Here is a 14,466-nt window from a genome sequence, read left to right on the forward strand (position 1 = left end):
AGCAGCACAACACTACATAACAGAAGCAACACAACACTACATAACAGAAGCAACACAACACTACATAACACAAGCAACACAACACTACATAACACAAGCAACACAACACTACATAACACAAGCAACACAACACTACATAACACAAGCAACACAACACTACATAACACAAGCAACACAACACTACATAACACAAGCAACACAACACTACATAACACAAGCAACACAACACTACATAACACAAGCAACACAACACTACATAACACAAGCAACACAACACTACATAACACAAGCAACACAACACTACATAACACAAGCAACACAACACTACATAACACAAGCAACACAACACTACATAACAGAAGCAATACAACACTACATAACACAAGCAACAGAACGCAAGCAAAGTAGTGTAGTTTATAACTACGAATGTGCGCAACACCTGAGCAGGTGAGCCAATTAGGCCCCTGCAGAGGTGTTGCACAAGTCTGTAGTCTCGGGGGGGGGGGCTCCGGGGGAGGTCCTCGGGGGCGCGCGTGCGTCGTACCGCGGGTTGCTTGTGGGTACCCATGTGGGTGTGTGAGTGCACCTGGTCATCGTCAACCAGCACGTTTTGGGTCATGTGGGTGTAAGGAATAAGTATAGGAACAGGTGTGCAGGATTCATACTTGTAAGATGAAAGTGTATGAGTATGTAACGTAGAGTTACGCATGATATGTGGATATATATAGCTAAAAGTATGTAGGAAAGAAAAGGATATGTTGATGGCGGAGAGGGGGGATTCCCCTCCCATGGGGGAATAGACCTAGGAGACCGAGCATTTTTAGGTGTACGGTCAGGGAAGGGTGTGTGAAGCAGGTGAGGGGGGAGAGGAAGTGAAGAGGCCCACCCATGAAGGCCCTAGGCTGGTAGTGGTAGTGGGCCTCACACTCACATTCTCTCTCACACGTGTTTAAACAATATGTCTGTGGTATGTAGCAAAAGTTAAGATGTTGGCAGAAAGGGCAGTTGACAAAGAGAAGTGCGTGTATATTACCAAAGACGTGTAACTTTCTCACGATTCCTGCCCGCTGCCGCCGTTATCGCCTCCGCCTCTACTTCCCAGGCCTTCAACACCGGGTGTAGGAGAGGGCCATTAGTTTCGTGTCATATACGAGTGTTCACAGTGGGACGTCTCGGCGGCAACTGAACTGTGAGCAATGCACCCATAATATTCTGTAAACAAAGGGTCTCTCTCACCCCGCCCCTCCCCTCCCCGTCCTCCTTCCTGCTCCATCAGCCTTCAACTCTAAGGAATAACATATACCTACCACATGGCACACGCCTCATAGCGCATGGGGGCACACCACACACCACATGGGTGGGAGGGCAGGTAATAGAGCGTCGTAGGAGGGTTGTGTTCAAGCGGCCTACCCTCTTTGATGGTTGTGCTATGAGTGAGGTTGCTGAGTGGGAGGGGGAGTATTTTGTCAACAATAGCCCTGCACCACCCTCATCCTCCCCCCCCCCCCTCCTTGCGCCAACCCTCCAGCACCTTTCCCTTATCAAAGTGTGTGTTTTTTTTTGTAACACTGAGTAGAATAAGGAAGGCGGACACACAATCTGTTTATTTGCATTAGTTTAAAAAAATAGGTTGACGGGTAGGCTGGTCTACATTACTGTTGTTAGGTTTTTGCAGTAAAGAAGGAGGTGTGTATCTCTGTTCCTTTTCCCCACCTCAGCTTTTGTCAGCCCTCCATATCAGTCACAAGAGGTATCTGCTTCTGAACTATGCGAGTTCAGCACCTGTGGGTGGGAGCGGTGACTCGAACATCTGGATTACGCCAGCTCTGGGGCTACTCAAGACGAGGCTCTTGCATGTTTACATCAAAGAATCAGGCGCTCCTGCCCGCCCATCCACCATTCCTTTCACTTGACACCCCTCAGGTTGGCACTTACATGCATGTTTCGGTATTCAAAGCAAAAATAAGTAGTTAAGGGCGTAAACCCTTGATATATAATTTTATTCTTTATTATACACTTAGACATTTACAAAGAGAATACTAATAATATTTATAAATGTGCAAACATCATTCTTTCCCAAATAACTTTAGAGAGTAACGAACCTCGTCGTAAGACAGTCTTCAATCTTCTTATTACAAAATCAAATTAATGACACTGTGGGTTTTTTCACCTCGTAACGTAACGTGACCAGCATGCAAACATCGTTCTATTACTGTGTGACTGTTTTAGACCTTGTAACGTAACGTAGAAAATCAACAGTAATAAGGCAGTCTTCAATCTTATAACAAAATCAAATCAATGCTATTGTGTTTTTTACACCTCGGAACGTAACGTGACCAACATGCAAACACCGTTTTATTACTGTGTGACGGTTTTTAGTTCTTGTAACACACACAATGAAACTTAACGTGTAAAATCAGCTTTTCCGTTGACCAAAATAAATATAATTGTTTGAAAATGTAAAGCGTGTCTAGTCAATCTCCATCTCCCCTTCATCCAACACCAAATAATTATTACTGTGTGATTATTTTTAGTCCTTGTAACACACACAATGTAACATAACACAGAAAATCAGCTTTTCTGCTGTCCAATATAAATATAATTTTTGAAAATGTAAAGCGTGTCTAGTCAATCTCCATCTCCTCTTTATCCAACACCAAATAATTATTACTGTGTGACTGTTTTTAGTCCTTGTAACACACACAATGTAATGTAACGTGAAAAATCAGCTTTTCCGCTGACCAAAATAAATATAATTGTTTGAAAATGTAAACCGTGCCTAGTCATTCTCCTTCTCCACTTCATCCAACACCAAATAATTATTACTGTGTACCTGTTTAGTCCTTGTAATGCTTATATCACTTTCAAGTTAACATAGTTTGCGACATTAGTACCTTACTAAGTTCACAGTTTCCAAATAAAGCGGGTTGTGTTTATACCCTCCAGACACAGCCTCATTATCGAGCGCTGTCCCATACCCAATATGCGTGTTTAATATAAAGTTTATTAAATGTATACGTAAAAGGAGAGTTGTTTTGCAGCATAGCCTTATTAAGAGCTATTAATCCTTTGGAATAAGGTATTACGCTATCGACCCATAGACGTGTAGACTTGATATTATATTTTAAATTAGCTTGTTCATGATCACTGAGTACAAGCCATTTATCTGGTTGTAGTTCAAGGCGCACTCTAATGTCTGCATTAACCAAAACGTATTCACTAACCGATGTAACTTCCAACATTAGTTTGAAGCAGGTATTTACTCTGCTTGTTTTCATATCTGTCATCCGCTGTTTCTCTCCAGCTGAGGCAATAGTGAAATAGACGGCTTCAATTTTGCTAGGATCAACACGATTAAAAAATTAAGACAGTTTATCATTGCGTCTAGCCTTACACCCCGAAATCGTAGATAAAAGCTTTATGTATGACCAGAATGAGAATAAGGAGCCAGGTTCTACTACTTACTGTTTCGTCAGGTCAACCTTGAGCCATTTAGCGCTGTGTGTCATTGTCGGCTCATTAGCGACACACATCCAGACATCCACTCTCTCACGGAATCGCGAGATGACAGCTTGCCTCACCATCCGTTAACCTCATTAGGGTCAGCAAAAAACATAGACTGTTGATATCACAGTGGGACAATGAAAACAGAATATTCATAACTCTTAATTTTTTATTCAATAACTGGTAAACATAACATAATGTAGGTATATATTTTTAATTTTATCAAGGTAGAATAAACATTACTGAATCATTAAGTAGACAAATTTGAATATATTATATATATTATAATATTCCATGTATGGCAAAACACACCACAATGTTTACACTCTCATGTGGGAAGTTTCAACGTTTTTTTTTCTATAGGCAAGCGAGTGATACTTTGTTTCATCGGACATTTAGGAAAAGGTGGTATTGATATTACACTTTTACCGCTATTATCACTATCGCTGCTTGTGCTATCAATATAGCTACTTCGATTGAGATCATCCTGAACTCTAATCCTTTGCAGAGGGGTGAAATTTTCTTCGTCACTACTTATTATTACAGACTGAGATAATAAGGATGTGTTCCTCACATCTCAAGCTCTAACCTTAGATGGGGGGGGGGTGATCTGAGGTGGAGGCTGAGTAATAGATTCATATCGACATCTGAGATTAAACCGTGTTGTTGACTGTCTGTAAGTAATATACTCCCGTCCAGTAAAGCGTCTACATTCAAATCGCTTTCTGGGTGCCTAGGGGGTTCAACCTCAGAGAGAGAAATGCCTGCAAATACCGAATCATTAATACTTCCACTCACACCCATGAGATCATCATAGGCACTCTCCTGTGTAATAGTACCCCACTTTCCTTCAGTTTCTTCCGTTCTATTATTATTACTACTACTGTTATTGCTTACACCACGAACTCCTGTTAAGAGGCTAGGGGATAACCCCTCTTCAACTGCATTCATAAAAAGTGGTAAGCAATTATTACCACCACCTGCTTCTCATATATTCCCCGCAGCAATAGCTTTACTAGTTCTAAGTTTAACTACATCCACACCAGGGGAGATACTACTACTATTACTAGGAACACTAGCTACATCAGTAGCAGCAGCAGCAGAAGCAGCAGCACTGCTAGCACCCACAGTAACGGCAGTGGTGGCACCTGCAGTAGTAGCGGCAGCAGCAGCAGCAGCAGCTGCAGTAGCAGAGATAAGGTCGGCTCTAGCACTAGTAATAGTGGAGGGTGAAGTGAGTGTGATAGTGAGAGAGGTTAACACCTCACCAGTGTTTGTGTGTATGTGTGTATTCCCCAGGAATATATATATATATATATATATATATATATATATATATATATATATATATATATATATATATATATATATATATATATATATATATATATATATATATAGATGAAATTAATACCCTATTAATGCCACCTCACCCCATCCACCTCACTCAAATGTAGATATAAACAAATCGGAGATGTGTAAGTTCTATTCAGTTGTGTATGTGTAAACTAAAGTCTTTAAAAATGTAATAAGTTTTACGAAACGCGCTCAAGTGTCGCGTCAGACTAGAAATAAAAATGAATTTTGGAGAATTGATTTTTGAATTACCACCAACAGTGAAAAGAAATGTACGAAAGATAGAGAAAATTCGTGTTAGAATTATTCATCTTACTTTTTCGGTCATATTTAATAATATATGTCTACAGGAAAGACTGCTACCAAAATATACTAATATTAAAACGCACGACCCAGCAGCAAGGAATCAAGCCTTCACGATAAAATATAGCCAGGATCTGATTCGTGATCAGATATACAAGGCGGAAAATGAAATCAAAGACAACAAAACGCAACTACTTCATGCTACAAACGAATGGAGAAATAGCAACATCGACGAAAGTCTCCGTACCCGCATTGAACAACACCTCGACATTCTCACAGACCGACATCACCTCAGCACTGAAACAAGGATTATCAAGAAACTAACAACGTTATATGGAGGACCTATGGCAATTCCACGACCAAGAGATGGCTTCCTGTACCTTGCAGGAATCAACCTCACTGAGGACCAAATCACTCTCCTAAATCTGGGTATAAACTGTCACGTTATGTCCAGACCGAGTGAGATGGCCTGGAAAGTGGAGTTGGAAATCCTGTTGGACGACATATTCGACCTCGAGACACAAAAGAAGGTCACTACCAAAGACACCTTGCAAGCAGAACTTATTGCGGAAGGAGGAAAGAATCGAGGCAATTACAGAAGCACCATACTGTCCCCCGAGCTCAAAGCGGCAGCTAAAAGCCTTCGTGAGAACAAGGAGATAGTTGTCAGGAGAGGCGACAAGTCGCCAATATACGTCATTCTTAAAAAAGACGAATATCTGGCGAAAATGAACCTCATACTCTCTGACCAAACTAAATTCCAAAGGGTAACGAAGGACACTACAGTCAAATTAAAAGCAAAGGTCAACAAACTGATCGAAACTGTAAACGTCAAGAAATCCGGACTCCACCTGCCAAAGATTATTGGGGAATATAAACCTGGATATGCGTATGGAAATGTCAAGACACACAAGCCTGGAAACCCACTTCGGCCAATCATTAGCCAGATACCCACACCCACGTACAGACTGGCGAAGCGACTCAACGGTCTGCTGGCTCCTTATGTCCCTTGCGCCTTCAGCCTGAAGTCTCCAAAGGAATTTGTTGACTTACTGCGGGGCACACGGGCCACAGGGATAAGAGCCTCGTTGGACGTAGAATCACTGTTCACCAACGTACCTGTGGACGAGACAATCGGGATGATAGCCGACAGAGTGTATCGTGATCCAGCCTGTACTCCTCTTGACATACCAGAAAATATTCTAAGGAAACTACTCCAAGCTTGTACTAAAGAGGCACCCTTCTTGAGCCCGGATGGGCACATGTATAAGCAAGTAGATGGGGCCGCCATGGGTTCTCCCCTAGGTGTCCTGTTTGCAAACTTCTACATGGGTACCATCGAGCAAAAAGTCCTAGTCGACATGAACTTGAAACCGGCCATATACTGCAGGTATGTTGACGACATTTTTACACAGGTACCTGATGCCAGACATCTGCAGGAGCTGAAGGAGGCGTTTGAGCAGAGTTCCGTGCTGCGTTTCACTTACGAAATGGAAAAGGATGGGAAGCTGCCCTTTCTAGATGTAACAGTCATGGAAAAGAGCGGAGGTTTCCACACTGCAGTCTACACTAAGGAAACGAACATAGGAATGTGCCTAAATGCCAACAGCGACTGCCCAGACAGGTACAAGAGGAGTGTTGTTAACGCATATGTCGACCATGCTCTCAGCCACAGCTCAGAATGGAAGCAAGTCGACGAAGAACTCTGTAGGGTAAGGCAGGTCCTAGTCAACAACGGCTTCTTCAATGGTTTCGTCGAAGACATCATAAGAAGGAAAGTGAAACGCCATGCAACCTCTGAAGAGACAACTAACACAACACCTATACCCCCTATTAGACTATTTTACAGGAACTTCTTTTCCACAGCTCATAAAACGGAGGAAAGGGTCCTGAAAGATATTGTTAATAGAAACGTTATCCCTACTATCAAAAATCAGAGGATACAACTGACGATTTACTATAAAACCAGAAAAACGGCCAGCCTACTCATGAGAAACTCTCCAGACACAAAGCAGAACGCTTTAAAAGAGACCAACGTCGTCTATGCCTTCAAATGCCCTCTTGGGGACTGTTAGCTCCAAAAAACCCAGTATATAGGGAAGACAACAACATCTCTTTCTAGGCGTTTAACGATGCATAAGCAACAGGGCTCCATTAAGGAACATATAATCTCTTCCCACAACCAAACCATCGCCAGAGAAATCGTAGTAAACAACACAGAAATCATCGATAGATACAGCGATAGCAGGCGGCTTGACGTTTGCGAGGCACTACACATTAAAAAGTCAACACCAGCAATCAACAGCCAATTAATGCACAACTATATTCTACACACCTCAAGACTCCGCTCCAATATAGAAGCATCAAGAAATATGGACCAATAGGCTTTCTACAATCACTTCCATTCAATACCCATTGTTTCGTGTTCTGTCTTGTGTTGATGAAATTAATACCCTATTAATGCCACCTCACCCCATCCACCTCACTCAAATGTAGATATAAACAAATCGGAGATGTGTAAGTTCTATTTAGTTGTGTATGTGTAAACTAAAGTCTTTGAAAATGTAATAAGTTTTATGAAATGCGCTCAAGTGTCGCGTCAGACTAGAAATAAAAATGAATTTTGGAGAATTGATTTTTGAATTACCACCAACAGTGAAAAGAAATGTACGAAAGATAGAGAAAATTCGTGTTAGAATTATTGATCTTACTTTTTTGGTCATATTTAATAATATATATATATATATATATATATATATATATATATATATATATATATATATATATATATATATATATATATATATATATATATATATATATATATGTATATATATATATGTCGTACCTAGTAGCCAGAACGCACTTCTCAGCCTACTATGCAAGGCCCGATTTGCCTAATAAGCCGAGTTTTCATGAAATAATTGTTTTTCGACTACCTAACCTACCTAACCTAACCTAACCTAACTTTTTCGGCTACCTAACCTAACCTAACCTATAAAGATAGGTTAGGTTAGGTTAGGTAGGGTTGGTTAGGTTCGGTCATATATCTACGTTAATTTTAACTCCAATAAAACAAAATTGACCTCATTCATAATGAAATGGGTAGGTTTATCATTTCATAAGAAAACAATTAGAGAAAATCTAATAATTCAGGAAAACTTGGCTTATTAGGCAAATCGAGCCTTGCATAGTAGGCCGAGAAGTGCGTTCTGGCTATTAGGTACGACATATATATATATATATGTATATATATATATATATATGTATATATATGTATATATATATATATATATATATATATATATATATATATATATATATGTATGTATGTATGTATATATATATATATACATATATATATATATATATATATATATATATATATGTATATATGTATATATATATATGTCGTACCTAGTAGCCAGAACTCACTTCTCAGCCTACTATTCAAGGCGCGATTTGCCTAATAAGCCAAGTTTTCCTGAATTAATATATTTACTATAATTTTTTTCTTATGAAATGATAAAGCAACCCTTTTCTCTATGTATGAGGTCAATTTTTTTTTATTGGAGTTAAAATTAACGTAGATATATGACCGAACCTAACCAACCCTACCTAACCTAACCTAACCTATATTTATAGGTAAGGTTAGGTTAGGTAGCCAAAAAAAGCTAGGTTAGGTTAGGTTAGGTAGGTTAGGTAGACGAAAAAATATTAATTCATGAAAACTTGGCTTATTAGGCAAATCGGGCCTTGAATAGTAGGCTGAGAAGTGCGTTCTGGCTATTAGGTACGACATATATATATATATATATATATATATATATATATATATATATATATATATATATATATATATATATATAGCCAGAACGCACTTCTCAGCCTACTATGCAAGGCCCGATTTGCCTAATAAGCCAAGTTTTCCTGAATTAATATATTTTCTCTAATTTTTTTCTTATGAAATGATAAAGCTACCCATTTCATTATGTATGAGGTCAATTTTTTTTTATTGGAGTTAAAATTAACGTAGATATATGATCGAACCTAACCAACCCTACCTAACCTAACCTAACCTATCTTTATAGGTTAGGTTAGGTTAGGTAGCCGAAAAAGTTAGGTTAGGTTAGGTTAGGTAGGTTAGGTTGTCGAAAAACAATTATTTCATGAAAACTTGGCTTATTAGGCAAATTGGGCCTTGAATAGTAGGCTGAGAAGTACGTTCTGGCTACTAGGTACGACATATATATATATATATATATATATATATATATATATATATATATATATATATATATATATATATATATATATATATATGTATATATGTATATATGTATATATGCGAACAAGCCTGAAAGGTTTGTTATACATGTATATATATGTATATATATATATATATATATATATATATATATATATATATATATATATATATATATATATATATATATATATATATATATATATATATATATATATATATATATATATACTCGATCATCACAACCGGACAAAAGCTGATGGTAGCCAAGGCCGTTTGACCATCATCCTGCCGGCACTCTGATGGTAATCTTGGGCATAGTATTTTATCAAATGACCTCATGTTTGGGGCACATTTGAGGAACACAAATACGAACAAGCCAGAATGGTCCCCAGGACTATCTGCAACTGAAAACTCACACCCCACAAGTGACTCGAACCCATGCTGCCAGGAGCAATGCTACTGGTGTGTACAAGACACCTTATCAACTCGACCATCACGACCGGAAAAAAGCTGATGGTAGCTTTTGTGATTTGGGGCACACGTGTTCCTTACGTGTGCCCCAAGTATTAGGTGATTTGATAAAATGCTATGCCCAAGATTACCATCAGAGTGCCGGCTGGCTAATGGGCTAAATAGCCTCGGCTACCATCAGTTTTTGTTCGTTTGTGATGGTCAAGTGGATTAAGGCGTCCTGTACATACCAGTTGCGTTGCTCCTGGCAGTATGGGTTCGAGTCACTTCTGGGATGTGAGTTTTCAGTTGCATATAGTCCTGGGGACCATCCAGGCTTGTTCGCATATATATATATATATATATATATATATATATATATATATATATATATATATATATATATATATATATATATATATATATATATATATATGTCGTACCTAGTAGCCAGAACGCACTTATCAGCCTACTATGCAAGGCCCGATTTGCCTAATAAGCCAAGTTTTCATGAATTAATATATTTTCTCTAATTTTTTTCTTATAAAATGATAAAGCTACCCATTTCATTATGTTTGAGGTCAATATTTTTTTATTGGAGTTAAAATTAACGTAGATATATGACCGAACCTAACCAACCCTACCTAACCTAACCTAACCTATCTTTATAGGTTAGGTTAGGTTAGGTAGCCGAAAAAGTTAGGTTAGGTTAGGTTAGGTAGGTTTGGTAGTCGAAAAACAATTAATTCATGAAAACTTGGCTTATTAGGCAAATTGAGCCTTGCATAGTAGGCTGAAAAGTGCGTTCTGGCTACTAGGTACGACATATATATATATATATATATATATATATATATATATATATATATATATATATATATATATATATATATATATATATATATATATATATATATATATATATATATATATATATATATGTCGTACCTAGTAGCCAGAACTCACTTATCAGCCTACTATGCAAGGCCCAATTTGCCTAATAAGCCAAGTTTTCATGAATTAATTGTTTTTCGACTACCTAACCTACCTAACCTAACCTAACCTAACTTTTTCGGCTACCTAACCTAACCTAACCTATAAAGATAGGTTAGGTTAGGTTAGGTAGGGTTGGTTAGGTTTGGTCATATATCTACGTTAATTTTAACTCCAATAAAAAAAAATTGACCCCATAACTAATGAAATGGGTATCTTTATCATTTCATAAGAAAAAAATTAGAGAAAATATATTAATTCAGGAAAAATTGGCTTATTAGGCAAATCGGGCCTTGCATAGTAGGCTGACAAGTGCGTTCTGGCTATTAGGTACGACATATATATATATATATATATATATATATATATATATATATATATATATATATATATATATATATATATATATATGTAGCAGGGATACAGGACCCCCACTACACGGAATGCGACACGAAATGGGGTGCCATGGCAGACCCAGCACTCAGACCAGCCATGCCGAAAGCCAAGAAACAATCCAGTTGGGACAGCCCCATTGTAGACAAAGAAGCCACAGCTTTGCTGGAGGCAGCAACAACCCCCAGTGGTCGTGCACGCCTCACAGCTGTGCAGGCTCGCCATGCACGGGACTTCCTTTTGGTAGTCCCCATATCTGCGACAGGCACACGTCTTGATCCACAGGAGCTCCGTATTGCAGTCGCTCTCCGTCTTGCTGCCCCTATCCACACTGTTCATAGGTGTATTTGCGGCGAGGCAGATGCTGACGAATATGGACTGCATGGCCTGCACTGTGGAAAATCTGGTGGTTGGCACACTAGACACGACGAAGTCAATGACATCATTAAAAGAAGCCTTGCCTCTGCTCAGTGTCCAGCGGAGAGAGAGCCCTGCAACCTATTGAACCGTGACTCTGTTAGCTTTGCCGGCCGACCAGACGGAATCACACTGCGACCGAGGAAGGGTGGCAGACAGTTGGCATGGGACTATACTTGTGTATCCACCCTGGCAACCACATACATCAACCTCTCTGCCGGCACAGCAGGAACCGCGGCGACAAGGAGAGAAAGAGACAAGTCAGCCAAGTACATGCAATTAGATCATCGGTACAACTTCGTTCCAATAGGGTCTGAGACCCTAGGCCCATGGGGAGAGAGTGCAAGAAGGTTTCTTAAGGATCTTGGTTCCAAGCTCATTGACACCACAAGAGACCCTAGAGCAGCAAGTTTTCTCTCTCAGCGCCTCAGTGTCGCGATCCAGAGTGGGAATGCTCGCTGCATCCTCGGTTCCTGCCCGGCGTCGGAGGAGTTCGAGGAAATCTACAGCCTCTAGGAAGCGAACTTTTTTTTTGTGTCCTCTTAATGTTAATTTTTTGCATAAAATCAGATATGTACCTGTATAACCTTGCATATTAAAGTGTACACCATAAAAAAAGGGGGGGTGGTAGGAGAAGCGAACACTCTTACTTATTCAGAGTTAAAAGGCAAGTTTTTCCCTGAATGCTCTGTGTTCCCTTCTCTGAGGCTGTGGGTTCCTATAATTGCACCAGTGGTGGTACCCCCTATATATATATATATATATATATATATATATATATATATATATATATATATATATATATATATATATATATATATATATATATATATATATATATATATATATATGTCGTACCTAGTAGCCAGAACGCACTTCTCAGCCTACTATGCAAGGCCTGATTTGCCTAATAAGCCAGGTTTTCATGAATTAATTGTTTTTCGGCAACCTAACCTACCTAACCTAACCTAACCTAACTTTTTCTGCTACCTAACCTAACCTAACCTATAAAGATAGGTTAGGTTAGGTTAGGTAGGGTTGGTTAGGTTCGGTCATATATCTACTTTAATTTTATCTCCAATAAAAAACAATTGACCTCATACATAATGAAATGGGTAGCTTTATCATTTCATAAGAAAAAAATTAGAGAAAATATATTAATTCAAGAAAACTTGGCTTATTAGGCAAATCGGGCCTTGCATAGTAGGCTGAGAAGTGCATTCTGGCTACTAGGTACGACATATATATATATATATATATATATATATATATATATATATATATATATATATATATATGTCGTACCTAGTAGCCAGAACGCACTTCTCAGCCTACTATGCAAGGCCCAATTTGCCTAATAAGCCAAGTTTTCATGAATTATTTGTTTTTCGACTACCTAACCTACCTAACCTAACCTAACCTAACTTTTTCGGCTACCTAACCTAACCTAACCTATAAAGATAGGTTAGGTTAGGTTAGGTAGGGTTGGTTAGGTTCGGTCACATATCTACGTCAATTTTAACTCCAATAAAAAAAAATTGACCTCATACATAATGAAATGGGTAGCTTTATCAATTCATAAGAAAAAAATTAGAGAAAATATATTATTTCAGGAAAACTTGGCTTATTAGGCAAATTAGGCCTTGAATAGTAGGCCAAAAAGTGCGTTCTGGCTACTAGGTACGACATATATATATATATATATATATATATATATATATATATATGTCGTACCTAGTAGCCAGAACTCACTTCTCAGCCTACTATTCAAGGCCCGATTTGCCTAATAAGCCAAGTTTTCCTGAATTAATATATTTACTATAATTTTTTTCTTATGAAACGATAAAGCTACCCTTTTCACTATGTATGAGGTCAATTTTTTTTTATTGGAGTTAAAATTAACGTAGATATATGACCGAACCTAACCAACCCTACCTAACCTAACCTAACCTATATATCTAGGTAAGGTTAGGTTAGGTAGCCAAAAAAAGCTAGGTTAGGTTAGGTTAGGTAGGTTAGGTAGACGAAAAAACATTAATTCATGAAAACTTGGCTTATTAAGCAAATCGGGCCTTGCATAGTAGGCTGAGAAGTGAGTTCTGGCTACTAGGTACGACATATATATATATATATATATATATATATATATATATATATATATATATATATATATATATATATATATATATATATATATATATATATATATATATATATGTCGTACCTAGTAGCCAGAACTCACTTTTTGGCCTACTATTCAAGGCCCGATTTGCCTAATAAGCCAAGTTTTCCTGAATTAATATATTTTTTCTAATTTTTTTCTTATGAAATGATAAAGCTACCCATTTCATTATGTATGAGGTCAATATTTTTTTATTGGAGTTAAAATTAACGTAGATATATGACCGAACCTAACCAACCCTACCTAACCTAACCTAACCTATCTTTATAGGTTAGGTTTGGTTAGGTAGCCGAAAAAGTTAGGTTAGGTTAGGTTAGGTAGGTTAGGTAGTCGAAAAACAATTAATTCATGAAAACTTGGCTTATTAGGCAAATCGGGCCTTGAATAGTAGGCCAAAAAGTGAGTTCTGGCTACTAGGTACGACATATATATATATATATATATATATATATATATATATATATATATATATATATATATATATATATATATATATATATATATATATATATATATATATATGTCGTACCTAATAGCCAGAACGCACTTCTCAGCCTACTATTCAAGGCCCGATTTGCCTAATAAGCCAAGTTTTCCT

The 14,466-nt window shown here is 37.9% G+C and overlaps 1 protein-coding gene across 2 annotated transcripts in view; it reads left to right on the forward strand.

Moving 5' to 3' along the window:
* LOC123758389 (ras-like GTP-binding protein RhoL) overlaps nt 1-14,466 on the forward strand; it is a 179,258-nt gene that overhangs the window by 119,700 nt on the left and 45,092 nt on the right. The window contains exon 6 of one of the 2 annotated variants that reach the window (XM_045742741.2): nt 1,719-2,773. The exons of the other annotated variant lie outside the window; for it this stretch is intronic. The gene's annotated coding sequence lies outside the window, so the exon portion shown is untranslated. Of the gene's footprint in view, nt 1-1,718; nt 2,774-14,466 lie in introns of those variants that run through there. 2 annotated transcript variants of the gene reach the window in all.

This window comes from Procambarus clarkii, chromosome 11 (assembly GCF_040958095.1).
Source record: "Procambarus clarkii isolate CNS0578487 chromosome 11, FALCON_Pclarkii_2.0, whole genome shotgun sequence".
NCBI classification, from domain to species: domain Eukaryota; kingdom Metazoa; phylum Arthropoda; class Malacostraca; order Decapoda; family Cambaridae; genus Procambarus; species Procambarus clarkii.